Source organism: Girardinichthys multiradiatus, chromosome Y (genome assembly GCF_021462225.1).
Source record: "Girardinichthys multiradiatus isolate DD_20200921_A chromosome Y, DD_fGirMul_XY1, whole genome shotgun sequence".
NCBI classification, from domain to species: Eukaryota; Metazoa; Chordata; class Actinopteri; order Cyprinodontiformes; family Goodeidae; genus Girardinichthys; species Girardinichthys multiradiatus.
In genome coordinates, this window is record NC_061818.1 from 5,637,971 (window position 1) to 5,665,511 (window position 27,541).

Here is a 27,541-nt window from a genome sequence, read left to right on the forward strand (position 1 = left end):
GTCGAGGTAATGGCAGCCTGGCGGTACATATATAGATGGTGGAATGATGGAATTGAGACTATTTAACGCCGCCTTTTGTCATTAGACTAGGATTGATTTTAGTTGCTATTAGAACGCCTAACATGCAATTATTTGTCCAATGAGTTGTGCCATATCTAGACCCTCGCTGATTCCACCATACTCTGCCTCAGTCTTCATCTCCACTATAAATCCAACCACTGAAGCCACTTTGTTACAGGTGTACAGTCAGAAACCTGATCAGGTGTGATTACTTTTCTGTGTTCTCTTCACTGACCTGCGGGATGATGGTTATCCTGGAGCGCAGCTCGTGGAGGCCTAGATTAGCAATGTCTACTCCATCGATGAAGATGTGGCCCTCTGCTGCCTCAATGATCCGGAACAACCCCAGTGTTAGGGAAGACTTCCCGGCACCAGTCCTCCCCACAATCCCCACCTGATGGGAAGCAGCAGCACGTCCAGTTATGAGAAGCACATTAAATTCCTCCAGAGTTCAGTAACAGCGTGCGCTCCTGACCTTATCACAGCTACAGTAAGACCTACCTTCTCTCCTGCGTTAATAGAGATGGCGATGTTGCGAATGGCGAGGTCCAGGTCATGGCGATAGCGCAGACCAAAGCCTTGGATATCTATGCAGCCCTGAGAGGGCCAGCCAGGGGGAACGGTGGGAGGCTCGTGTTGCCACTCTGAATGTGGGTCAGAGAATAGATCTGAAAACAAATACTCCAACCATGTATCGCATCACAATCAAGCTCAACCAGGGTCAATCAGGAGAACCCAGTGGACACTTTCTCTTGCAATGTTTTCCAAACTATTTCCTGTATTTTTATTTCCCCTTTGCCATCACAAAACACAGGGTGTTGACAGGCTGTTTATTGATGCCACTGTCGTTACCTTTTCAAACCAGGGTTTTAGAGTGGGATCACCTCTATCCAGCGTACCTATATCAGAGGGAAGGTCAAACTCAAACAGGTCATCTGGCTTAGAAATCTGTGATGTCCCCTTTTCCCCTAAGCCTTAGAACAGATCATATTTTTTCTGGTCTCTAGACGTCTAAGTGTTTACTAGCTCTGCTTCCAGAGACTACTCTAAAACGGATACCTCTTCCAGTACTGTCTTTGCACATTGTGCTCTTTTTGCTACCTGACAGGGTCTCAGTGGTCCTGCTGCTGTCACTTCTGGTGCTGGCATGTCTCCAATTCAGTGATGGCAACCAAACCATGTTACAACATTTTAGTGGTTTGTGCTGAAGGGCCTGTGAAACTGAGATCACAACCTTGAGAAATTAGGACATCCATGTGGTATGTTTACATATGAACATTAAAATGACTAAAAACAACAGTCGGAGCTCCGTATGTGCCCGTCGTGTGTCCAAGGCTTGGTGATTAACATCTGACCACTGTTTACAGCAAGAATTGATGTTTAAACAGTTCCTGTGAGCAATTAATTCATGGACCAATTCACCAACTCTTAAAATCTGACCAATCTTTGAAACCGAAACCTAAAGGTTCTTCTTAGGGTGCTGCCATTGAAAGTAACTTTGGGTTACCATGACAGACTGTGCAAACTCTCCAATCTGCTCAGCTTAGGGGCAGCTAGGCTGGACTTCAGCAGGAGCTTCCTGGTGCAAATGACAGTGGGTGTGAGGTTAGACCACTGTTTTAAACAGGTTGTCCAATTAATCTCTGACCTTACCAAAACCTAAACCCAAAAATCAAGTCAAACCCGCATCATCACAAAAAATAAAGAGGAATAAAGTCAACTCACAAACATTCTAATATTATGAGTTGTTATGGAAATAATTTTGGTCCAAGGAATGTGTTGTGTACCTCTTTCTCTGTGCTGCTGTACTCTTTCACCTTCTCCACAGCCACTATATTCATCTCTACATCAGAGGACATTCTCACCAGCCACGTCAGTGAGGCAGTCAGCTGCATACGAAGCAAACAGAGGTACGGTTAGGCCCAAATGCTTGTTAAGCACATTAATGAACATTTTACAAAACTTCTGCAAAAATTGCTCCACTGACACTGGTGTTAAGAACTGGTTAAGAAGTGTTGAGTTTACCTGCAGGGCGTAGGATATTGACAGCCCCATGATGCCTGGGCTGAGGCTTTCTCTGGCTATAACAGCAAACAGGGCAGCAAATGACACAATGCAGTTTCCTACAAACTCCAGGCGAATTGCCAGCCACCTACACAAACACAAGATCAAAAACAAACAAGGAGCTTTTACTGAAATGGAGAGGAAAGCAAAGATGCAGCTATGTGGATGGTGTTTTACAGTTGGATGATTTTAGCTCCCTGAACAGAAACCTGCAGGTTGTAAACACAAGAACCCGGTCATGTGTTTAAAATAAAGTCAGATGAACAACAGAAGGATTACGTAGCTATAGAAAAGGAAACAGTGTTTTATATAAACACGCAGAGACAAGTCTGTGGTTCATTCAGGCTGTAAGAGTGCAAAACTTTCAGATGATATCAGGAAGGCTGGAATAATACCAAAACTAAAAACTTTTATTTGGCAGATATTTAAACCCTGAGGCAGGCCTATATAAGGCAGGCAAATATAAATTTGAAAAACACCAGAAACGGCAGGAAGAAGGCAAGGAAGGAAGGAAGCAAGGAAATGAAAGAGTTTTGAGTTTTACAATGATCTTTTCTGACAGGATACTCACTCATTCAAAACAAGGACTACTTACAAACCGTTTCATAAATGAAGAGACAAAGAATTTGCACAAACTGAATACAAACCACTCTGTACCGCCAAGGTCTTTGCAAAAGTGTCCAACTTCTCTGTAAGTGTCTAATACTCAAACTTGACTTTTAGCCGAGCTGTAATTAATCTATTAAAAACTAAAACATCTTCAGAACCCTCTTCCCCTATACGACTTTGCCGTGTTTTCCATACTGCCAACTGTGCGTCCTCCAAAATAAAATTCAACAATACATGCACATGTTTGTCTTTACAGAATGTTTGGGATCATAAATAAAATTTCTGAAACAACGCTTTTACAACAGCAAAAAGTACAACTAAGTATGTACACTACAAACAAATGTTCTACAGTGGCTTTTTGAGAACCTAAGGGGCACCTATGCCCTATGCCAGGAGTACAGTGTGCCAGATAACTGTTTCTGGCTATGGCCCCTGGTACCACCGTCCACTGGAGGTCACCTACTCATTTCTCAATGGGGGGCTTTGTACAGTGACCACCAACAGCGCCTCAGGGAAGAATCGACGCCAAAACACTCAGGTCATGTCGACACACTGACCCATGCATGCTGACAAAGTAAAGAGCTTTCCTCCCAAGTTTCCAAGTTCCTCACAAAAACCGGGCTCTTTAATGACAAAAGACTTTCTGCACCCTCCTGCCAGTCAACAGCAGGAGAGACAGTCAGAGAAGGAAAAACATATTCATGCTCATCATCCCATTTGGCAGACAGTATGTTTATGATCCTAATAAATGCTTTACGAGTCCCCGGCAGTTTTAGTAGGACTTTATTCACCCACCACCCCACATTAGAAAAACATGAGATCACTACTGGTGCATATCTTGTTGAAAGCATGACAATTTTTGTGTGTCGGAAAAAAAAAGTGCAGTGCTCCTAACCTGTTTGCTACTATACTGGGGTAGTAGGCCTTCTGGTTGTGGTCTACCCGCTGGTCACTCTCCTGGATGAATCGCTCCTGCTCATCAAAGGCTCGGATGACAGAGTTGCCCAGTAATGTTTCGTTAAAGTGGGTGTAGATGGGTGAACGACTGACCAACTCGAGGCGCTTCAACTGGCGAGAAGTTGCCACATAAAACCTCTGGACACAAACAGCCGATGTAATGTACAACAATTTTAGTCACATCCATAAACAAGTCAGAGCTGCACACAGAGCAGAAACTTAGAAAGTATTTTCAACTGACCTGCACAAAAAAGTAGAGCACCCCAAGGAAAGGAATGATGATAGCCACTAGTGGTGTGGCAAACAGGATGATGAGACAAGAACCCACCACGTTGAACAAGGATCCCATGAACATTTTAATAATGCTGGGGATGACAGAATCAATGGTATCCATCTCCTTGGCAAAGCGGTTGACCAGATTGCCGCTTGGTTTTTTTTTAAAGAAGGACATGGGTGAGCGCAGGACATCGTATAATAAGGACTGGTAGAGGTAGCGGGATGCCATGATGCCCCCAATGGAGACGGAGAGAGAATATCCAAAGACTGCTACACCTACAAGGTAGCAGTGAAAGGTTAAGACCATTTACAATGCTGAAGGAATGAATTTAAAAACACAACCTCACAAAGATATGTGTGCCCTTTTGAACTTTTTCACTTTCTGTAACACAGTCACAGAACTCTATGTAATTTATTTGGACTTAAGTGATAGACCAACACAAAGTAGCATTTAATTGTGAAGCGGAAGTTAAAGTAAACATGGATTTAAGCTCTTTTTACTAAATTAAATCTAAAAGTATGGCATGAATGCTAAAGATGAGCATTCCCAGAGCAAGATACTGGTACCTCTATGTTTGACTAAGCCATGTTTCCAACACGGCTTGTTTCAAAGTCCAAGCGGAACTTTGTACGGCTTTCCTTCAACAATGGCTTTCGTCTTGCCACCCTTTCTTCTTGATGTAAAGAGTGCACAACAAATCTGTCAACAGATTGTAAACATTAGCTGATGATTTCTGGATCTGCTCCAGAGTTACCATGGGCCTCTTGGCTGCTTCTCTGACTAATGTTGCTCCTGCCCAGCCTGTCAGTTGAGTCGGACTGCCATGTCTTGGTGGATTGAACCTCTCTAAATAATGCAGCTAAAGATGGCAGCAGGCTGGAGTAGCTGTTACTTTCATCCTTACAGAAGACCTGGAAACCGAATTTATTTCACTGATTGCTATTAAATCCAAACTAAGTCTTCTTGAAGCCGATTCAATAACAAGTACCCGTTTTTCATAGCTGCTTCTTTTTAACAACAATATACACAAAAATAATTGTGTTTTACTTGTTGCTGCTTCTTGGCCAGGACTCTCTTGAAAAGAGGTTTTGGATCTCAATGGGACTTTATCCAGATTAAATTTAGGTTAAAAAGGAAAAAAAAAATTATTCTTCTTTTTTCTGTGTGCTTTTTAGGACGATTGTTCATTCTGGTATCGGATGCTGTGCAGCTGCAATTATTTTTGCATGTATGACCGCATGTATGTAAATCACATCACAGCAATGTTTTTCTATGTTTGGAATATAAACCCATTGTTCAGAGGCAACCTGTAGTTAAGAGAACTGTGAGAACATATTCACAGGAAGCTGAAGAAGCCCTGCAGAACTTTAGCTACACAGCTACAGACAGTGGTGCATTGTGCGAGCCACATGGAGAGGACATCAATGCAAAGACTGAGTGTGGGACCGACTATATAAAGTATTGATAAAACCAATCCCATCAGAACAGTGAGACGCTTCACCGATAACAAACCCTGGATCATCAGTGACCTGAAGGACCTGCTTAACGAGAAAGAAAGACCCTTCTACTTCTACATATTTGTCTTTAACCAAATCAGTAGATGCTTCATCTCCCCCTCCTGCCTTTCTGTCTCTAGAAGTCAGGTAAAGAGGCAGTTAGAGAGACTGAACTAGAATAAGGCTGCAGGTCCAGATCATGTCAGCCCTAGAGTCCTGAAGGCCTGTGCAGAGCAGCTCTGTGGGATTTCATAGCACCTCTTTAACCTTGACCTGACACAGGAGAAGGTTCCAGTGTTTTGGAAGGCCTCCTGCCTTGTTCTGGTACCAAGAATAACTCATCAGTCCTCAATGACTATAGTCCTATTGGCCTAATATCCCACATCATGAAGGTCCTAGAGAGACTCCTGTTGGCTCACCTGAGTAAGCAAACAAACAGATATATAAAAGGTCCCCCTGCATTAGCTCATCACTATAGTTAGAGTTGATGCCATCATACACCTGCTTCAACAAACCCACTGTCATCTGGACAAAGCCAGCAGCACTGTGAGGATCATGTTCTTTGATTTCTCCAGTGCATTTAATACAATCCAACCTGATTTGCTTTGTCAGAAACTCCAGAAGACTCAGGTGGAGGCCTCAACAATCTCCTGGATCAAAGACTACCTGACAAACAGACAACAGTTTGTGAGACTGAAGGGTGGTGAGTCTAACCAGGTAGTCAGCAGCACAGGAGCACCGCAGGGGACTGTACTCTCACCATTCCTTTTCACTCTGTACACCTCAGACTTCCAGTACAAGACAGACTCCTGTCATCTGCAGAAATATTCAGACGATTCTGCAGACGTTGGTGTATCAGAGATGGACAAGAAGCCGAGTACAGGAAGGTGGTGGACCGCTTTGTGGCATGGTGTGGAAACAATCATCTCATTTTGAATGTGAATAAAACAAAGGAGATGATTGTTGATTTTAAGAGAAACAAGAATAGGTCAGACACTATTTCCATCATGGGAGAAGAAGTGGAGGTGGTGGAGGAGTATAAATACCTCGGTGTTCACCTGGATGGAGCCGTGAAGCTGACTACAACAAGGGACAGAGCAGACTGTACTCCTTGAGGAAGCACTGTCCTTCAGTGTTTGCAGCAAGATGCTGCATATTGTCTGTAAGTCTGTTGTGGAGAGTGTGATCTCTTCTGCTATCATCTGTTGAGGTGGTAGCACCAGAACCAGTGACTTAAGAAGAGCAACGAGCTAACAAAAAGGCTGGTTTTATTCTGTGGACCACTCAAGAACCTCTGGAGATGATTGTGCAAAGAGGGATGCTTCATAAATGAAGAACATCACAGACACCTTAAGCATCCTTTTCATCAGACTGTTATACAACAGTGTCTTCACTGACACAAGTCAGAGGCTTCTTCAGATACGTTGTACTATTGACCACAACAGGAGATCCTTTATGCCCATAGCCATCAGCCTCTACAGGAACTCTTTGAAGAAACCTGCATTTGAATTGGATTCTGTTGAAAGCTTGGGATATTGTTTAAGAACCTATTCTGACTAACAAAGGTCTGAAACCGGAGGACTGTAATTACCAATTAGGTGACATCTGAAGGAACCTGATGGCATTGGATTTTATTTAGCGGTATCAAAAGAAATTCTAATTACAAATACACTCCATAATTTTCAGATTTGTATTTGCAAAAAATATTAATTATAAGCATGTATTTCTTACCTTCCACTTAACAATTATCCACTACGTTCTGTTGGTTTGTCACAGAAAATCCCATTAAAATACAAAGTATCATGACAAAACATTAAAAAAAAATACCTTGTATAAATACTTTTGCAAGGCACAGTACACAGATAACTCTAATGCATAAAAAAAAATAATTTCTTACTTACCTTGGGTTAGGCCAAGACCACCGTACACCCCAAGTCTCATTATTCTGTAAGGCTGAGTGCCATTAACCACTGGGTCATCGGTCCACAGGCTAAGCCAGTAGTTGGAGAACAAGGAGACCAGATGATGGGCAAGAAACAGCAGCAGACTGATGCAGGACAGAAGCACACCAATGGCTTTCAGATAGGCCTAAAATATAGTTGGCTTGATCTAAGGAAGGAGAGGATGACATCTTGAATCAGCTACTGATTGCTAAAATGGCAAAATGTATACAAAACATCCTCTTTTAGGTCCCCTTTTTTCTTTTTCTTTAAATTTTTGTGGCACTGGTGGCCTTCATTTGTAAGTTGACCAACAGGAAATGAGGTGGAGAGAGAGTGCAAGACATGCAGCAAAGGTCAACTGGTTGGGAGATTAACCCATGACAGTTACATCGAGGACTGTAGCCTCTGTACATGAGTTGGGTGCTTTACCCCTGCACTGCCGCTGTGCCCTAAGTCCTTATTTGTATTGGATGAATACACGGTCCTTGATCCCTATCAGGTTTTAATTTAGCTCCCTACAACCTCTGATCAACAAAAACTCATGAACTACAATGTGGCGCAATTCAATCAACATAAAATAGTGAGTGTAAAGTAGTTCGGAAAACACTGAATATTGAGAGAGGCCATACTCAACATCCAGGTCCGAAGAATGCGGGACAACCAGCTCTTCTCCGGCATGCCCGGGCGTGCGGAAGAAGAGGCAGAGGGCACTGTGTGAGATTTCTTCCAGCACCAGCTTAAACTGCCAAGAAATGCCCAAAAGAACATCACCTCTCATCGTGCTTGCAACTTGGCATGTAGGAAGCCCGACAACCATCGGCCTCGCCTTACAGTAGCAAAGTCCGAGAATTTAAAGACCAGAGAGGAGGCACCCGCTCATGTGGTGGTGTCTGTGTGGGTTCTAAGGCCATGCCACTGCATGGTGGGTTCCTGGCTTGCTGCCTGCCTATTGTTTGTTGGGTTGTTTCACACCAGCTGTGGGCTGCAGGACCTGAAATGGGCCCTGGTGGGGTCCTGCAAACTCTCACTGGGGCTCTCAAAATCCCTGTTAACTTCCAGAAGATGTTTCTATTATTTATTATCTAAATGTTATATTGAATAAATGATCATGAACACACACCACATGTTTAATATATATAGTTGGTTCTTTTTAACTCTACATACCCGTCCAGTGCTGGCCTTATCGGCTTCGGTCAGCTTCCCCATTTCAGGGTTCTTGGCCTTCTTGTTCAGTTCTTTGCCATCATTATCCTCTGGGGAATTTTTGGATTCAATGCTGACAGCTGGGCCACTGCCCAGAAGAAGGAGCACACATTTGTAATTGTCAGAGAACGTCTATATATATACAATGACAAACATTGGTAAAAAGGATGTGTCCTAAAGAGAAAAGCAGAAAATTGGGGAAGTTTAAGGGACCCTATGTGCAGATCTACACTCTGAAGTTTCCATTCACTTATTATCACCATAAATGTCTTATTCATTTTGGGCTTTTAATTATGTATTTATACTGTTCTTTATTTTAATTAGAATCATACAACAAACAACTTTCAAACTTGTGCACCTATTTCTTGTTTTCAAAATGTATTAATTTATTGCCAAAATCATACCTAGAGGTTACAAACACCTCTAGAAATGCGTGGACAAACTTCTCTTAGCAAGTTGCAAATACCACAGACTTCTTGTAGCCATCAACAAGAACCTGGTATATACAAAAGGATATTTGACCACTCTGGTACAGCCAACGAAACTGGTTGGTGTTTGGCATTAATTCAGCTTGGTGCATAGAACATAGATTTTATTTTAAACAGGGTTGAGGTCAGTGCTATTCCAGAAGCATCAACTGAACCTGCCTTATTTATGCCAAAGCCCTTTCTGGTGTGTGTTTGGGATCATTATATTGCAGGATTATATCCATGTATGATTTATTTTAACCAAACTGTAACCTTCAGATAAAGGAGAATTGCTCAGGATGTTTAGGAACAACTCAGGAAGCACCAAGACTCATTCAGATCATAAACTGGGAGACTTTCTCATCCTGTGGGATTCTTTCCCTGTCAGTGGTACTGGTGCATTGCATGAAGTGGATAGATTGATAAAGGATGCACACCACCTCCAAATCTTTCAACTACACCTCAAATCAGCAGCTAGATGGTTGAAACTTTTACTCAGTTGGATGTCCGACAGGAGAATGATCCCAAACATACATCAGAACTGGTTTAAGAATGGATAAATAAGGCTAACATGAAGATTTTGTAAAGGCTTTGACCACAACCCTATTGAAAATGAATGGACCATGCTTAAAAGCTGGATCTGTTCCACGACAGGTTATATCTCACAGATTTCACTGAGCTTTAACCAGATACTCACCCAACAACAACAGGCACATCACCGTTCTCCACTGCTTTGGCTCCCTTTTTTGGTGCAGCATTTAAATCTAGGGAAGGAAACACAAAGGAAAGCTTTATGCTAGTGGGCTGACATCTGATTATTACTTACAGTCACTATAGGAAACATTATGATCAAGGCTTCGACATGGCACAGTTACAGTGCCTTGCGAAAGTACTCGGCCCCTTTGAACTGGTCCACCTCTTACAACATTTCAGGCTTCAAACATAAAGATATAAAATTCAAATATTTTGTGAAGAATCAGCAACAGGTGGGACACTATTGTGAAGTGGAATGAAATTTATTGGATGTGTCAAACTATTTTAACAAATAAACTGAAAAGTGGGGCGTGCAATATTATTCGCCCCCCTTGCGTTAATACTTTGTAGCACCACCCTTTGCTGCAATTACAACTGCAAGTTGCTTGGGGTTTGTCTCTATCAGTTTTGCACATCGAGAGACTGAAATTCTTGCCCATTCTTCCTTGCAAAACAGCTGTAGCTCAGTGAGGTTGGATGGAGAGCATTCGTGAACAGCAGTCTTCAGCTCTTTGAACAGATTCTCGATTGGATTCAGGTCTGGACTTTGACTTGGCCATTCCAACACCTGGATATGTTTATTTGTGAACTATTCCATTGTAGATTTGGCTTTATGTTTTGGATCATTGTCTTGTTGGAAGATAAATCTCCGTCCCAGTCTCAGGTCTCTTGCAGACTCCAACAGGTTTTGTTCCAGAATGGTCCTGTATTTGGCCCCATCCATCTTCCCATCAATTTTGACCATCTTCCCTGTCCCTGCTGACGAAAAGCAGGCCCAAACCATGATGCTGCCACCACCATGTTTGACAGTGGGGATGGTGTGTTCAGGGTGATGAGCTGTGTTGCTTTTACGCCAAACATATCGTTTTGCACTGTGGCCAAACAGTTGGATTTTGGTTTCATCTGACCAGAGCACCTTCTTCCACATGTTTGGTGCGTCTCCCAGGTAGCTTGTGGCAAACTTTAAACGAGACTTTTTATGGATATCTTTGAGAAATGGCTTTCTTCTTGCCACTCTTCCATATAGGCCAGATTTGTGCAGTGTACGACTGATTGTTGTCCTATGGACAGACTCTCTCACCTCAGCTGTAGATCTCTGCAGTTCATCCAGAGTGATCATGGGCCTCTTGGCTGCATCTCTGATCAGTCTTCTCCTTCTTCGAGATGAACGTTTAGAGGGACGGCCGGGTCTTGGTAGATTTGCAGTGGTCTGATACTCCTTCCATTTCAATATGATTGCTTGCACAGTGCTCCTTGGGATGTTTAAAGCTTGGGAAATCTTTTTGTATCCAAATCCAGCTTTAAACGTCTCCGCAACAGTATCCCGGACCTGCCTGGTGTGTTCCTTGGTCTTCATGATGCTCTCTGGGCTTTGAACAGAACCCTGAGACTATCACAGAGCAGGTGCATTTATACGGAGACTTGATTACACACAGGTGGAGTCTATTTATCATCATCAGTCTTTTGGGACAACATTGGATCATTCAGAGATCCTCACTGAACTTCTGGAGTGAGTTTGCTGCACTGAAAATAAAGGAGCCCAATACTATTGCACGCCCCACTTTTCAGTTTTTTATTTGTTAAAAAAGTTTGACACATCCAATAAATTTCATTCCACTTCACGATTGTGTCCCACTTGTTGTTGATTCTTCACAAAATATTAGAATGTTATATCTTTATGTTTGATGTCTGAAATGTGGCAAGAGGTTGACCAGTTCAAGGGGGCTGAGTACCTTTGCAAGGCACTGTACCAACTTTCTCCTGAGTGTAGAAAAACAGCAACCGAACTGACAACCAGAACTTTATAATGAAGAAATATTGCTTACCAGTGTTTTCAGTTTGGTCAACAGTGGCGTAGGTTCGCAGAAACTCCGCAAAGGCTCCCTCTTTGGCCATGAGGTGCTGATAGGAGCCCATCTCTGTGATCTCCCCCTCTAACATGACCAGGATCAGGTCGGTCTGGGGAAGGTAGCTCAAACCATGGGTCACCAGCACCCGAGTCTGTACAATTCCAACACAATCAGTAACTTCTAAATAGAAGGTCATTCATACAGTTACCTTTTTAAGTGTTAAGTCTATTAGTGACGCTGCCCTGGGGGAGAACTGAGGTATGAACCGCAGATCAGTTTTGTGGGTTAAGGTGTGTATACTTTGTTTGTCTGTTTAGCGTGAATTTCTTTTTTAAGGATAATCTTTCATTTCTGCTGAAACTAACTGAATAGTGCCTGCCTTACAAGAGAGATTGTTTTGAGAAAATTAATTGTAATGAATTTAAATTCAATTCAAAAATACTTTATTTATCCCTAAGGGAAATTAAGTGATGTGTAGGTCATATTATGCAGGTTTCTTCAAAGAGCCGTTGTAGATGCTGATGGCTGTGGGCAGGAAGGATCTCCTGTAGCGCTCCGTCTTACAGCACATCTGAAGAACCCTCTGACTGAATGGTGATTTCTTTTTGTTTTTTACACAAGAAAGTGAATAGAATTGATAATAGCGAGTTACACGTTTTGATGAGAGCAGCCAGTCAATGTTTCGTTCCAATTTCCCGCAGCACATGCTCTCTAGCAGCATGACTAATAGCTTTATTTAAGAAAAGGCTACCGAGGACCACAAATTGTCTAATAGTTTTTCAACATTGCCAAGGCAAATATTACACACATGAAAAGAAAAATAGTGGCTGGTACAGAATTTTAGATTTCCACCTGTTTCTCTTGTGGAGCAGCTGACAAACTGCTAAAATTCAAGAAGTGTAGCAGAGTAAGGCATGGTTAAAATCACTAGACAATGCCACAAATAAATCAGGGAGTTGTGTCCATAACCTAGGCAAAAACTGAGCTGATGACATTACATGCTGTGTCGGCAACAGCTGATAGTATACAGTTGCCAAAATAACACTGGTGAATTCTCTTGGTAAATAATATGGATAAAAACTTACAGCTATCAGTTCAATATCTGTAACATGTCCTGGATTATCCCTTTTATTGTTCACAAGAACTGCTAATCAACATCATTTGTTTTTGCCACTCTAGCTTAAATCTCTGTTGGCTCAAATGGTTAGAAAGACAAATAAAGAGATATTGGAGTTGGGGATATGATCCTGCAGTGTCTCAGTGAAACACATAATACTGCATTCCAGATACTCTGGCAGGGGTTTTTCTGGCTTTATATTTTACTTTTTAAAACAAGTACAAAGAAAAGTTATTTCTCATTTATATATATATCCAAACGTCATAATACTGGAAGAAGTTGAGGAAGTCGTAGCCCTATCCTTCCAGATATCAGGAGTACCGCCTGTCACATCTCCTGATACCCAAGCAGCAGGGGCAGCAATAATAAGATATTTATATTTGTATGTCTTATTATTTATATAGTTTTTCCAAGACCTACAGCAGAGCACTGCTGTTTCTGACAGCCAGCTAAGTATATATAGTACAAATATTTTTTTATTTCTTGAAGGCTTTGTCACTTCAGAAATTACGTACTTCTAATTCATTACTTCCACGTGCTGCGGATAGACACAAAGACACTCTCTGCAGCCAGACCCCTCTCTTGTGTTTGGCAATGCAAAGTAATGCAAAGTCTGGAAACAGACCAGACAGGTACTAAAGTAACGTTAGCACTGGTACAGTACTGGAACAGGTTTGAAAAACATGGATTTCTGCGTAATTTTTTTTCCTGTAGCCAAGTATGAAAACATATTAAAGCAAAGACTAAAGGGTCATTCAGGTTGGTTCACCCACCTTGTCCTTAAGTATCCCCTGCGGCCCAATGACCTGATCGAAGATGTGCTTTCCAACATGAGCATCAACGGCAGACAGCATGTCATCCAGCAGGTAGACAGCACGGTCACAATACAAAGCCCTGGCCAGGCTCACCCTTTGCTTCTGGCCACCAGACAGATTCACTCCCTTATCACAAAACATGTCAGGAGCTAAAATTACAACACCTCAAAGGCTATACAGAATCACCTATTTTTGACTTTGGCATCACATTAAAAATAAGAAGGATACAGGCCAGCAGCTGCAATTTTCAATGCGACTCCATTAAAAAGACTAGCTAGGGGCTGGTGGTGTAGGGGATTAAGTGCACGACCCATATACGGATGCCTTAGTGCTAGACGCGGCTGTCCTGGGTTTGAGTCCTGGCCCCAGCGACATTTGCCGCATGTTTTCCCCTCTCCGTCCCCATTTCCTGTTTATCTACTGTCAAAAAACACCACTGGTGTTGCAAAAATAAAGGACACTAGTGCTGCAAAAAAACAAAAAAGACTAGGAAAAGAATAAGGGTGTACATGGTAAAGAGTCAAAGCCATCCACCAACATTTCCACTGTGAATAAAATGTATTAAATTATAGTGCAAAATGGACGGAGTGACCCTCTGTCCGTACCTTCTCTCCGATCTCTGTCTCATCTCTAGCAGGGAGGATCTCCAGGTCCGGTTGGAGGGCACACGCCTTCACCACATGGTCATACCAGTCCTCCCTCCCCTCCTGACCAAACATGATGTTCTCTTTCAGTGTGGAGTTCTGAATCCATGCCTGCTGTGGAACGTAAGCCACAGAACCCTGAAGGCAACACACACAAAAAGCTTCATTTTGAGTTTATATCTCACATATTTATTGCTTTTATTTCAGACTAGGACACTTCTGCAGGACCTTTGCTTTAAATCTAGGGCATCATATACGGTGCCTTGCAAAAGTAATCGTAGCCCTTAAACTTTTTCACATGTTACATTATAGCCACAAACCTCCATGTATTTTATTTACTTGCTTTTTTTGGATGTCATCCAACTGCCTAAAGCAGCCTATTTTGCAAATGTTAAACAGATGGCTGGCACATGTTAGTTCACTGTTGAAACACAGAACTAGAATCCCTAACTTCTCCCTGAAATTTATTTTTGTGGTCCCAATTAAGACATAGATTCCTCTTTCTGGACCAGATCATTGCCATACAGGTCTTTATTTAGGCTGGCTGCAATCTCAGACCTGTAAAGAGATTTTAGTTTTGCAAAGCTGGTGAAATCGTTAGCATGCAACTAAATGTCCTTCTTAAATTGTTCCACAACATCCCTCATCAATACTTGAGACATGCCTGCCCCTTCAGGTGTCAGCTTTGCACAATGGCCATTGAGTCAGACCTGGTCCAAGGCAAATTTTAAATCCAGGACAACAGACACTTCATCACTTTTGTCACTGGTGTTTTGAATTGTAATAGTATCAGCTGTACTGTGGTATAGTCTGATTATTGATGACAATGAGTAAAGATGGCAGGTGGATGGATCTCATTTTGAGTCCGTTTTATAAATAAGAAGTACTTTGGTAGCTTTCCATTTTTCTGGGAACATCCATGACAGAAAATGACTTGTTTGTCTGACAGGACTGAGCAGTTCTGCAGCACACTTTTTGAGAGCACTTGCTGGAATTTGATCAAATCTGATATGTTTTACTAGTCCACGTTGTGCAGAATATTCCAGATTTTTTTGGATTTGAAATTAATATTGCTGAACGAGGATGATGATGCAGCTGGGATGAATAAGTGCGACAGATAATCTGCTTATCTTGGCAAATCTTTGGCAGACAATGTTGGCTTTCTCACAGGCTGAGGTGTCGTAAATGCCTTGGTGTTCAATGAGAACAGAATTAGAAGAATCTGTCCACATAACCATTAGTCGAGCTCAATTAGTAGCTTATCAAGGCAACTTCAGGTTTAGTTCTATACAAGTTTTCAGTATCCTAAAGCTGGCTCACTTCTTACCTGGGTCATTTACCATGGTAATTTACGTTGGAAACCTGCTCTGGAGAAGTGTAGGTTTCAAGATTAGAGATTAAGACAAAGATCAATCACTGCCTTAAGAAAATGTAAAGGCGGTGCGTGAATGCATTTCTCCCATCAGTTACCTCTTAGTTCAACAGAAAGTCTATGTGATAGATTTAATCAGTAGAATGAATACTTATGTACCTAAAACATAGGCTGATTACTCTAAAGTGTGTTTCCTTTAAAAGCCGAAGATCAGAAACTAAAGGCAATTGTTAGATTAAACCGCCTCCCTCTGAATAGAACAGATTGTGTTTGCACATTTAAGTTTATTTTCACATTGCCGGTAAAAGTTTTTAAAGGACTGTTAAACATCACAAATAAATCCCATTTTAACTTGGACATTTATAGCATCTCCATGTGCTAGACTGAATCACATTTAATTTTGTAACCCATTTAGTGCAAAGAGTATTCAAATGTATTATGACAAAATATTACATAGACTCATGCTTTAATACTATGGGCGTGATGTTAAGGAAATACTAATTCATCAATTTTGTTGCTTGCCTCGGTCAGTTCTGATTCTCCCTCTTCATTTCGATTGGTCGACATGGCAGCTTGACTACTGAGTTGGTAACCAGCATTATAGTAACAACAATGTGCCATCATTAATCTCATGTTTAGTTCAGAAAGATCTCTAAGAAAACACAGATTGGTAATTTGTTTCATGGTATAGGACATCGGTCAAATGCGACAATGACTGAAATTTTTACATCAATGACTCAAACTGTATTTATAGAGCACTCTCATAAAACCAAGAGTAATTCAAAACCCTTTACAGAGACACACACATCAGACATGATGAACTAGGTAAAATGCAAGACACTTCTCAACCGCCTGAAACATTTTACCCATGAATGATGAAACATGGTGGTGGTAGTATCATGCTAAGGGGTTGCTTTTTGTCAGCAATGACAGGGAATATTGTCAGGTGATTGTAGATTAGAGCCAAACACACAGCCAGAGCTACAATGGAATGGTTTAGATTAAACCATATTCATGTGTTAGAATGTCCTAGTCAAAGTCCAGACCTAAATCAAATTTAGAATCACGGCAAGACTTCAGACTAAATGTTCACAGAAAATCTGTACAGACACACTGCATTCAGAGAAGAGAGCCACAAAGGGATTAGGATTATTTGGTACACAACACCAATATTTTGGGAACATAACTGTGAAAGCAGCTTTAATGGAGTGAACCAAGAAGTACAGAACCTGGTTTTGGGTTAATATTCACTGTACCGTGGGTATGTGTGTTTGCTTTGTGTCAGTGTGAAAGAGTAAGAGCAGCCACCTTCACAGCCACAGCTCCTTCAAGTTTTTCCATCTCTCACAGAAGGGCAGAAAGCAGTGAGGACTTTCCTGAGCCAACGTGTCCCACCACTGCAACCAAGGAGCCTTCTCGGATGCACACATTTATCCTGAATACAGACACAAGTAGACTTCTTCTCAGTTCACTCCCGAATAAGAAATTCTCAGGTACGTTTGCTTGTTAAATAGATCATTTAAAAGCAACTGACTGCTGAGGGCAGACAGGACCTACCTCTTGAGTGACGGTGGTTCAGCTCTGGAGCAGCTGAAGACTCCATCCACTATGGAGATGCTATGTGCAGCTGGGAAAAACAAATGTACATAAATAAATTAAACTGAAAACAACAATAAGGATAAATCACTTTAAAAAATAAAATGTCGTCACCTGAAAATGTAACTATTTTTGGCTGGGTAAAGAGACCAATATTTCCCGATCTATATATATATATATTGTTTATTTAACCGAATGTTGACTTTGGTTCTTGACTAATAATTGTCAGCTTGGTGTAAAAGCCCCTAAAATTTAAAGTTGTTGTTTATAATATATATATATATATATATAATATGTCGACATACATTAGCTAGCCATAAAGTTGCTATCTCTTTGTTTATTGGCTAGTTAAATCAAACATCTTTTTTACCTGAACATGATTGTCTCTGGATTGTACCTGGAATCAGAAATTATAATGCTAACTGAATTATAAATAAACTTTTAAAACATGTAGCACATTTCTTCATTAAAAATGCATATTGTAAAGCTTATTTATTCTCAATCACACTCTCCAGCGATACAGTTGGATTACATAACACTGTCCATTTATTCTGGTTAACCTTAATATCACCTGAAATGTTAAATCGATTTTCAGTAACAATTAAAATAATAACATAAACTGTTAGAAATCACTTGTGTTAAACGTTCTGTGATGACTGCCAGCGGGAGCTTAGTGCCGATAGTCCGGTCAGATCTCTACCGGGCTAGCTCACCTCACCGCCGGTAGGGCTGGCGAGGCGAGCCGGTTACTACGCCGGGAACGGAAAACTCCGAACACGTCGGAGCACATTTGAAATTAAGCGATGTCTAGATAAATCAAGCAGATATTTCACGTCTACATAGTTATATTCCCGCACTAAAAACATTGTAGAACTTAATTTGTGTCACAGAAAGTGTAATTTTCCACAATTTACTCACAGCTTTTGTTGCTATGGTCCGCCATGGCTTCCCCTGCTTGACCAATCCGCTTCGACCCGCAATGAATGATGGGAAATGATGGACCGCGAAGGATATTCACAACGCATCCTTCAAATCGGTCAAAATAAGGACACATTTGTCGGCAGCATTTGCTCGGAATGATTCATGAATTGGGACAGCCTTCGCCGCCGCGCTGTAACGTAATCGGCCAACAAATACGGCCTTCGAAGGATGCAGCCCTGAGGCTGACTTCCGGGTCAGCCTCGGCGTTGGTACATTCCCTTTCCGGTTGATTTTCTGAAATGTAAAAGTGTTTTCTGAAATGTAAATTTGTTTTCTGAAATGTAAATTTGTTTTCTGAAATGTAAAAGTGTATGGGGTTCCATTAGTGCCAAAAATATGTTTATGTGTCTATGTATATGTTTATGTGCTGTGCTTATGTCTATGTATGCTGTGTATGTGAGGCGCTTATGTTAGGTGCTGATGTCTATGTTAAGTGTATATGTTAGATGTACATGTTAGATAGATGCCTATGTTAGCCCTCCCCCCCCCTCCCAAAAAAAAAAAAAAAAACTAAACAGATGGGGGTAGTCATTATATATGGAGAGCTCATTAATTCAAAATGAAAAAAAACACTATTATAATTATTAATGAATACTCCATCCAATAAATAAATGTCCCCATGAAATAAAACAAAATATATTATAGAAATAATCTTTTTTTACTTTGTCAGGTATTTACTTACTTCCAGATTTATGCATTTAAGATATTACAATTTATTTCAAGATTACTCTATTTAATTATGGTATTTTATTTTTGATACTTTTATTTAGTAAAGCTACTTTAGGTGGGACTTTTGTTTTTTAACCCCATTGTGTCTAGCAATCTTCAATGAAAATCCATGCTCTACATCAGAGATCTTCAACATGGAGGTGACACCATATCTGTACTTCGGCAACCCCACACTGGAATAAAATAAAAACAGTTGGGGCAAGTCACTATAGGCTTTATTTGCAAGAATATGTTCCTTAAAATAATTAAATAAATCCACAACCAAAACTGCTCATCTCACAAATTACAAACATTTTGCAACCATAACTGACAATAATGAAAATAACTTTTTTTCATTTTAACTGAAAATGCATTATTTTATTTTATATCGCAGACAAACTTAAACTGATGTCAATGAAACTAACCTTTGACCTCACACACTAGAACAACAAAAAAAAAAAAAAATCAAGTTTGATTCTAAAGGAATCCAAACGTTGGAGCCTGTATCATGCTGGCCAGACTCCATGTAGAGCACAAAGCTGTCATAGGTCTGGTGGATGGGGAGGCGCAGAGTGACCTCACAGGTGTTCGCCTCTTGATACAGAAAAGTAGTTATACTTTAAAAGACAGGATGAACTGGATTTTCAAAAGAACATGAAGTCACTAGCAGTAGCAACTCAGCTGATGCCCCCTCCTTTTTCATAAAGTGCTATTACTGCACCCTCAGTGACATTTTAAGTTATCTGTGCTTGAGGCAATTATTTTTCGCACGACCGTTTACTTTTGTTCCCTAAATTTTAACAAAAAAGATCCGTTCTTTCTACTCCTTATACAATAAAAGTGGCTCCTTACTACTATATGCAAAATGAAATATACCACAGAAAGTATCTTTATTTTTGGAGGGAACACGACAGAAGTCAACTGCGTGTCCTGAGGGAGTCTAGAGATGAAGACGTTAAACTGGGAAACGTTGCTGGTTTTGAGCAACAGAGTAAAAACGTAATACCTAAGTTGTGTGCCTAGAACTCCTTCAATTTGGTACAGTTAACAAACTAGTTATTTCGGCTCACTGCAAATGATCTTTTTATTTTTTTTACTTTTAAATACATTTTAGAACCTTTACTTATTGTTACTTTTACTTTGCGCATCTGGTAAAAGGAGACTGCAGCACTTCCGCTAGCACAATTGTTGCAAACATTTTCTGAAAAAAAAGACACAATTCCATGAATAAGCGACTAGATTAAATGGAGAAATGAAAGCCCAAACTCCACTCTCTCCGTGTGTGAATATCATTTCTCTACCTGCAAAACCTCTGGAATTAGCAGCTGAAATTAGCCGCCATACATATCTTTCACAAAGCCTAAGATATCAATAACTTATTTACCTTTACTGTTGTTTTTTAATTCGAGATGGAGTCTACAGTATCGATACTGTGTTTTAAATAGTCATCAGCTCGTTATTTAGTTTTTGCAGATTAGCCTGCCGCTGTCCGCGCTGTGCTATTAGTCACTTCAATGTCATGGCGGCGAACACGTAAGAGGGAGATTTGCGCCCCCTAGCTGTAGGGCTGGGATCTTTTTCTAAACGGCGTTCTGAGCCGACCCTCTGATGGTCCTCGAAAGATTGATGGAGAATATCACGCGATGTTGAACGGAGATAACTTAATTGAGTTACAGAACATGTTAATGTTAAAGGAAACAAAATTATTTTTTTTCCTGAATATAAAAATGATGAATCTCAATTTGCTGCTGCTTGTTTTTTTTATTGTTCACACACTTCATTTCTTTCTGTGAGGAATTGCTAAAAGATCAGAATCAGAAAAGCTTTATTGCCAAGTACGTTTTTGAACATACGAGGAATTTGTTTCGACGTAGTCGGTGCAATACAATACAAATTAAACAGTATAAACATATCTACAATATAATATAAATATATGGGCACAGTTTTAAGTGAGTGAGACTAAATGTAGAGCAGTATAGGATGCCAGAGCGGTACAACAGTGCAGGTGATCATTGTGCAAGTAAAGCAGTGCAAGTAAAGCAGGAGTCCAAGCTGAGATGATGACATTATGCAAGTGAATGCCAACTGTTGTTACATTCTCATCCAGGATTTTTTTCAATGAAAAATAAAATGCTGCTGTTAACATTTACCAATATAAAACACGAAAAAGAATAATTTGGAAGTTGCTTACGCTATTAATTGATAGTTACTGCTAGTGCAAATCAAACATTTCATTTCATTACTTATCTTTTCACAGCAGCATTAATATATATTGAATTTTGAAAAGTAAAGGTTTAAGAGAATAAATGTCACACATGGTGAAAAAGGCAAATTACTTTTGAAAAAGACAAATTACATTTGATTTTTAAGCCTATGACGTATTCCAGAGTGTAAGTGAAGAATCTGAGTCCTTTTACCACCTATAATAACGTACCTGTAAGGCATAGTGGGTAATTTGTTTTCCATGAGACTGATTAATGTACAGTTTGGAAGTAGTCTGTAATCTGTCAATCAACCAATCTATTAAACAGTCAATCAGTAACGTCATTGAACTAACTGGAATATGTATTAATGACGGCAACTTCTGATATAATTTTGCCTCCTAAAATACTACCTCTAAGATGTAATACACACTGAATGCTGGCTTTTTCATTTGTCTTTGTGTATTTATTAATTAGGGAAAGCAATTCCTCAAAACGCCAAAGATGGAAAACATCAATAAGGACAATATGTGAGTGTTTCATTTTTATTTACTGTATTTAATACTTGTTTTCTATCCAATAGTATTTTAGTCTATCCCAGGATTTTTGGACAGTTCATAGATGTACTATAAGATGATGAGTCTAACATATCAGTCTGTTTTGGTGAACCAATTTTTCTTTTTATCAAGTCATTTTTTTATCAGCTAGTGTAGCAGCCAGAAAAAAATGGTAAAATAGTGCTGTGATAAATTGTTGTTTTCTACTTCCAGATGACGTTTATTGGCTTTGTAGTGGCATAAGAAAGAAAAAGCACAAAAGAATTGTTATGTGCCTTCTGCCACGACCATATGGGTGTTGGTTGTTAACAGTTGCCTCTTTCTGGTTCTGCTGGAGGTTTCTTTCTGTTGAAGGGGAGGTTTCCTCTCCACTGTCAATACATGCATGCTCGGTATGAGGGATTGCTGTAAAGTAAACAACACTAGTTCAAGTAACTCTCCAATGTTGCAACATGCTCATCCAGGACAAGTGAATTCTGCCAAGCCACTAACGTGATGCAATCAGCTGGGTTTCCTTAGATAGAAGAATTTTTAACCAGTGTGTTGCACTATAAAGCGTCTTGAGATTAAATGTCTCCAATTGGTGCTATATAAATACAATGATTTGATATGATGTGATCTCTTGCATTTTCATTTGACCAATTGTCTTTAGTTTAATCTGTTCCTTCTGTGAAATTGCAGGAGCGCCACAGACTTGCAACATTTATTGCACCAAATGCAAAGAACAACTTCCATGCTGGAAGAGAGATTGTCCAGCACCATAACCCATGGTTCATCAACTGGATTAAGTTCATCTTCAACAGACACACATGCAATAGCCTCAACTTCATCTGTAGCCACATCTGCATTGTATTCCATGACAATGCCAGCTGCACCTTTCTCAACGTCATCTGTTCATCAGTCTCCTCATAGTTTTTATGTGCCACGCCCTGTCAGTCTCCCATCAGGGTCGAATTCAACACAGTCACGTCTTCAGAGCAATGCAAGGCCGATCTTTGAGAAGGCTTCTCCTTATGCTTCCTTTTCACCGCAATCCACCAGTGAGGAAGAAATGCAGGCCAACCTTGCCAGACTTTTTAGAACTTGTAGCACTCCAATGGCATGGCGAGGGAAGTCAGTGAAACGTAAAAGAGAGGTTCCTTGGATACATACCTTTGTTTGCCTACTTGAACCTGAGATGCTCTCTGTGCCACATTTAGAGGAAAGCAGGTTTTATGAAGCCTGTGGGATAGGGAAAAAAGTAATAAACTTTCACAACAATATGGGTGATCACACATATCTGACTGAGCACTTATACAGCACCTTTCCACCACAGGGATGCTGGTGGCTACACTCTGGCTAAGAGTGAGAGAGGAAAGCGCTTAATTAAGATCCCTATCCCTCCTTTGGGATATAGCATCCAGTTCCTAAGGCATGAGGTTGACATCAAGAGAGCCCCTCTCTACATTATTCCATTGCAGCGGGGACTTACACTAAACACACCAATAGAGGAGGTAGACACAAATATGCCTTAAAAATTGATGTTTTGGTATAAAGACATGTTTTAATCTTTTCCATCTTTTTGGTTATATCTGTTTTAGGTTTGTCCTGTTGTGGAACGCTGTTTGAATTGTGACAAGGACTTTCCACTATTTGAACTGCAGGGACATCTTCGTCTATGGTAGTGACCCTATATATTTTATATTTTGGTGTTTATGTGAGATGAGTGCTAGTGAGAAAAACAATTGTGTGATGCTTAAGAACTTGGTATGTTTGTGATGTACAGTTGAAGGACTATGCATTCTGTAAAATCTAAGTGATACATAGTAAGCTGATCTCTTTCTGGGTCGTATTGTTATTTGCAATGCCTAGCACTCTGTAATCCAAGGTATGATAAATTAAGCTATTTTTATATACTCTTTTTCAGCCAAAAAAATGAAAAACATTGTCTGGAAAGGTCACCAGAATGCGCAGAGGAAGGGTATGTTCCTTTTTGGAAACAAAAAGACCAACTTTCTTATTGCAAATTGAACAATACTACTTTTGGGATATAAGAATACAGCAGTTACCATAACAATAGCAACACAACTGATCTCAACGGTTTGTATTGTACTCGTACTCGTACTCGTCGTCTTCCGCTTTATCCGGGACCGGGTCGCGGGGGCAGCAGACTCAACAGAGACGCCCAGACGTCCCTCTCTCCAGACACCTCCTCCAGTTCCTCCAGGGGGAGCCCAAGGCGTTCCCAGGCCAGCCGAGAGACATAGTCCCTCCAGCATGTCCTGGGCCGTCCCCTGGGCCTCCTCCCGGTGGGACGTGCCTGGAACACCTCCCAAGGAAGGCGTCCAGGAGGCATCCGGTATAGATGCCTGAGCCACCTCAACTGGCTCCTCTCGATGTGGAGGAGCAGCGGCTCTACTCCGAGCCCCTCCCGGATGGCCGAGCTCCTCACCCTATCTCTAAGGGAGTGCCCGGCCACCCTACGGAGGAAGCTCATTTCAGCCGCTTGTATCCGGGATCTCGTTCTTTCGGTCATGACCCAAAGTTCATGGCCATAAGTGAGGGTAGGAACGTACGCCGACCAGTAAATTGAGAGCTTTGCTTTTCGGCTCAGCTCTCTCTTCACCACAACGGACCGGCACAGTGCCCCCTTTACTGTGGCAGCCGCACCGATCCGTCTGTCGATCTCCCGCTCCATTCTTCCCTCACTCGTGAACAAGACCCCGAGATATTTAAACTCCTCCACTTGAGGCAGGAACTCCCCTCCAACCTGAAGAGGACAAGCCACCCTTTTCCGGTCGAGTACCATGGCCTCGGACTTGGAGGAGCTGATCTTCATCCCAGCCGCTTCACACTCAGCTGCGAACCGCCACAGCGCATGCTGTAGGTCTTGGCTAGAGGGGGCCAGCAGGACCACGTCATCTGCAAAAGAAGAGACAAAATCCACTGGTCCCCAAACCCGACCCCCTCCGGCCCTTGGCTGCGTCTACAAATCCTGTCCATAAAAGTTATGAACAGGACCGGTGACAAAGGGCAGCCCTGCCGGAGTCCAACATGTACTGGGAACAGGTCCGACTTAGTGCCGGCAATGCGGACCAAACTCCTGCTCCGCTCGTACAGGGACCGGATGGCCCCTAGTAAAGGGCCCCCGATTCCATTGTCCTGGAGCACCCCCCACAGGACATCACGAGGGACACAGTCAAAGGCTTTCTCCAGGTCCACAAAACACATGTGAACCGGTTGGGCAAACTTCCATGAACCCTCGAGCACCCTGTAGAGGCTATAGAGCTGGTCCAGTGTTCCACGGCCGGGACGAAAACCACGCTGCTCCTCCTGAAGCCGAGGTTCGACTATCGGTCGGACTCTCCTCTCCAATACCCTGGCGTAGGCCTTACCAGGGAGGCTGAGGAGTGTGTGCTCCCCCTGTAGTTGGAACACACCCTCCGGTCCCCCTTCTTATGAAGGGGGACCAGCACCCCAGTCTGCCAGTCCAGAGGCACTGTCCCCGACCGCCACGCAATGTTGAAGAGACGTGTCAACCATGACAGCCCTACAACATCCAGAGACTTGAGGTACTCAGGGCGGATCTCATCCACCCCCGAAGCCTTGCCACCGCGGAGCTTTTTAACCACCTCGGTGACTTCAGCCTGGGTGATGAAAGAGTCCGACCCCGAGTCCCCAGCCTCTGTTTCCACCACGGAATGCGTGATGGCAGGATAGAGGAGATCCTCGAAGTACTCCTTCCACTGCCCGATAATGTCCTCAGTCGAGGTCAGCAGTCTCCCGCCCCCACTATAAACAGTGTTGGCGAAGCACTGCTTTCTCCTCCTGAGGCGACGGACGGTTTGCCAGAATCGCTTTGAGGCCAACCGGTAGTCCTTCTCCATGGCCTCACCGAACTCCTCCAAGGCCCGTGTTTTTGCCTCTGCCACAGCCCGGGCCGCAGCACGCTTGGCCTCACGGCACCCGTCAGACGCCTCAGGAGTCCCACAAGCCAACCACAGCCGATAGGACTCCTTCTTCAGCTTAACAGCATTCCTTACTGCTGGTCGAGAGATATCGACTAGAAATAGTCGGGCTCGCCTCCACGCGCAGCGTGGGCTCTGGAACCCATCTCCACGAGAGGGACTGGACTCTCTTCTACTCTGGAGTGGCCCCTGGGGAGAGGCGGCGGGCTGGTGTGGGTTTGCTTATTGTCCCCCAGCTCAGCCGTCTCGTGTTGGGGTTTATCCCAGTGGATGAGAGGGTCGCATCCCTGCGCCTTCGGGTTGGGGAGAGGTCTCTGACTATCATTTCAGCCTATGGGCCGAGTGGTAGTGCGGAGTACCCGGCCTTCTTGGCTTCCCTGTCGGGGTTGCTGGATAGAGCCCCTCCCGGGGACTCCATTATTCTGCTGGGGGACTTCAACGCCCACGTGGGAAACGACAATGACACCTGGAGACGTGTGATCGGGAGGAATGGCCTCCCTGATCTGAATCTGAGCGGTGTTTTGTTATTGGACTTCTGTGCTAGTCACGGATTGTCCATAATGAACACCATGTTCAAACATAAGGGTGTCCATCAGTGCACTTGGCACCAGGACACCCTAGGCAGGAGGTCAATGATCGACTTTGTTGTCGTATCAGCAGACCTTCGGCTGCATGTTTTGGACATTCGGGTGAAGAGAGGGGCTGAGGTGTCCACTGATCACCACCTGGTGGTGAGTTGGATCCGCTGAGGGAGGAGAAAGCTGAAAAGACTTGGCAGGCCCAAGCGCATAGTGAGGTTCTGCTGGGAACGTCTGGCGGACCCCTTGGCCAGGGATGTATTCAACTCTCACCTCTGGGAGAGCTTTGACCAGATTCCGAGGGATGTTGGAGACATAGAGTCCGGTGGACCATGTTCTCCGCATCTATTGTCGATGCTGCCGCCCGTAGCTGCGGCCGTAAGGTCTGTGGTGCCCGTCGCGGCGGCAATCCCTGAACCCGGTGGTGGACACCGGCAGTAAGGGACACTGTCAAGCTGAAGAAGGAGTCCAACGGCTGTGGTTGGCTTGTGGGACTCCTGAGGTGGCTGACGGGTACCGTGGGGCCAAGCGTGCCGCGGAGTTTGGTGAGGACATGGAGAAGGACTACCAGTTGGCACCGAAGCGATTCTGGCAAACTGTCCGGCGCCTCAGGAGGGGGAAGCAGTGCTTCGCCAACACTGTTTACAGTGGGGGTGGGGAGCTGCTGACCTTGACTGGGGACATTGTCGGGCAGTGGAAGGAGTACTTCGAGGATTTCCTCAATCTTGCCATCACGCATTCCGTGGTGAAAATAATAAAACTGCACCCCACTGTAAATACTGTGTCAGAAACTGTATGAAGACCATCTGCAGTAGAACTAAGCCTGTTTTAATGAGGTCTCTACCCATTAGATCTATGGGATACAAACTCTGACAACAGAAAATAATGGCTGAAGTAGAAGCCCATCAGGTGTTACGCATGCGATGGGTTTTGAAAACGCTCCTTCATGAGATCTGAGAATAACATAGAAACACATGGTTACTAGATCTCCTCAATCCTGCCAATACGCATTCTCTGGTGGAAACAGAGGCTGAGGACTCTGGGTTGGACTCTTTCATCACCCAGGCTGAAGTCACCGAGGTGGTTAAAAAGCTCCACGGTGGCAGGGCTTCGGGGTTGGATGAGATCCGCCCTGAGTACCTCAAGTGTCTGGATGTTGTGGGGCTGTCATGGTTGACACGCCTCTTCAACATTGCGTGGCGGTCGGGGACAGTGCCTCTGGATTGGCAGACTGGGGTGGTGGTCCACCTACATAAGAAGGGTGAACACTACAGAAGGGTGTGTTCCAACTACAGGGGGATCACACTCCTCAGCCTCCCTGGTAAGGCTTACGCCAGGGTATTGGA

General features: G+C 42.7%; 1 pseudogene; it reads right to left on the minus strand.

Annotated features, from left to right (window-relative positions):
* LOC124864556 overlaps positions 1 to 18,169 on the minus strand; it is a 30,085-nt pseudogene extending 11,916 nt beyond the window's left edge.
* Between the last annotated feature and the right edge of the window lie 9,372 nt (positions 18,170 to 27,541).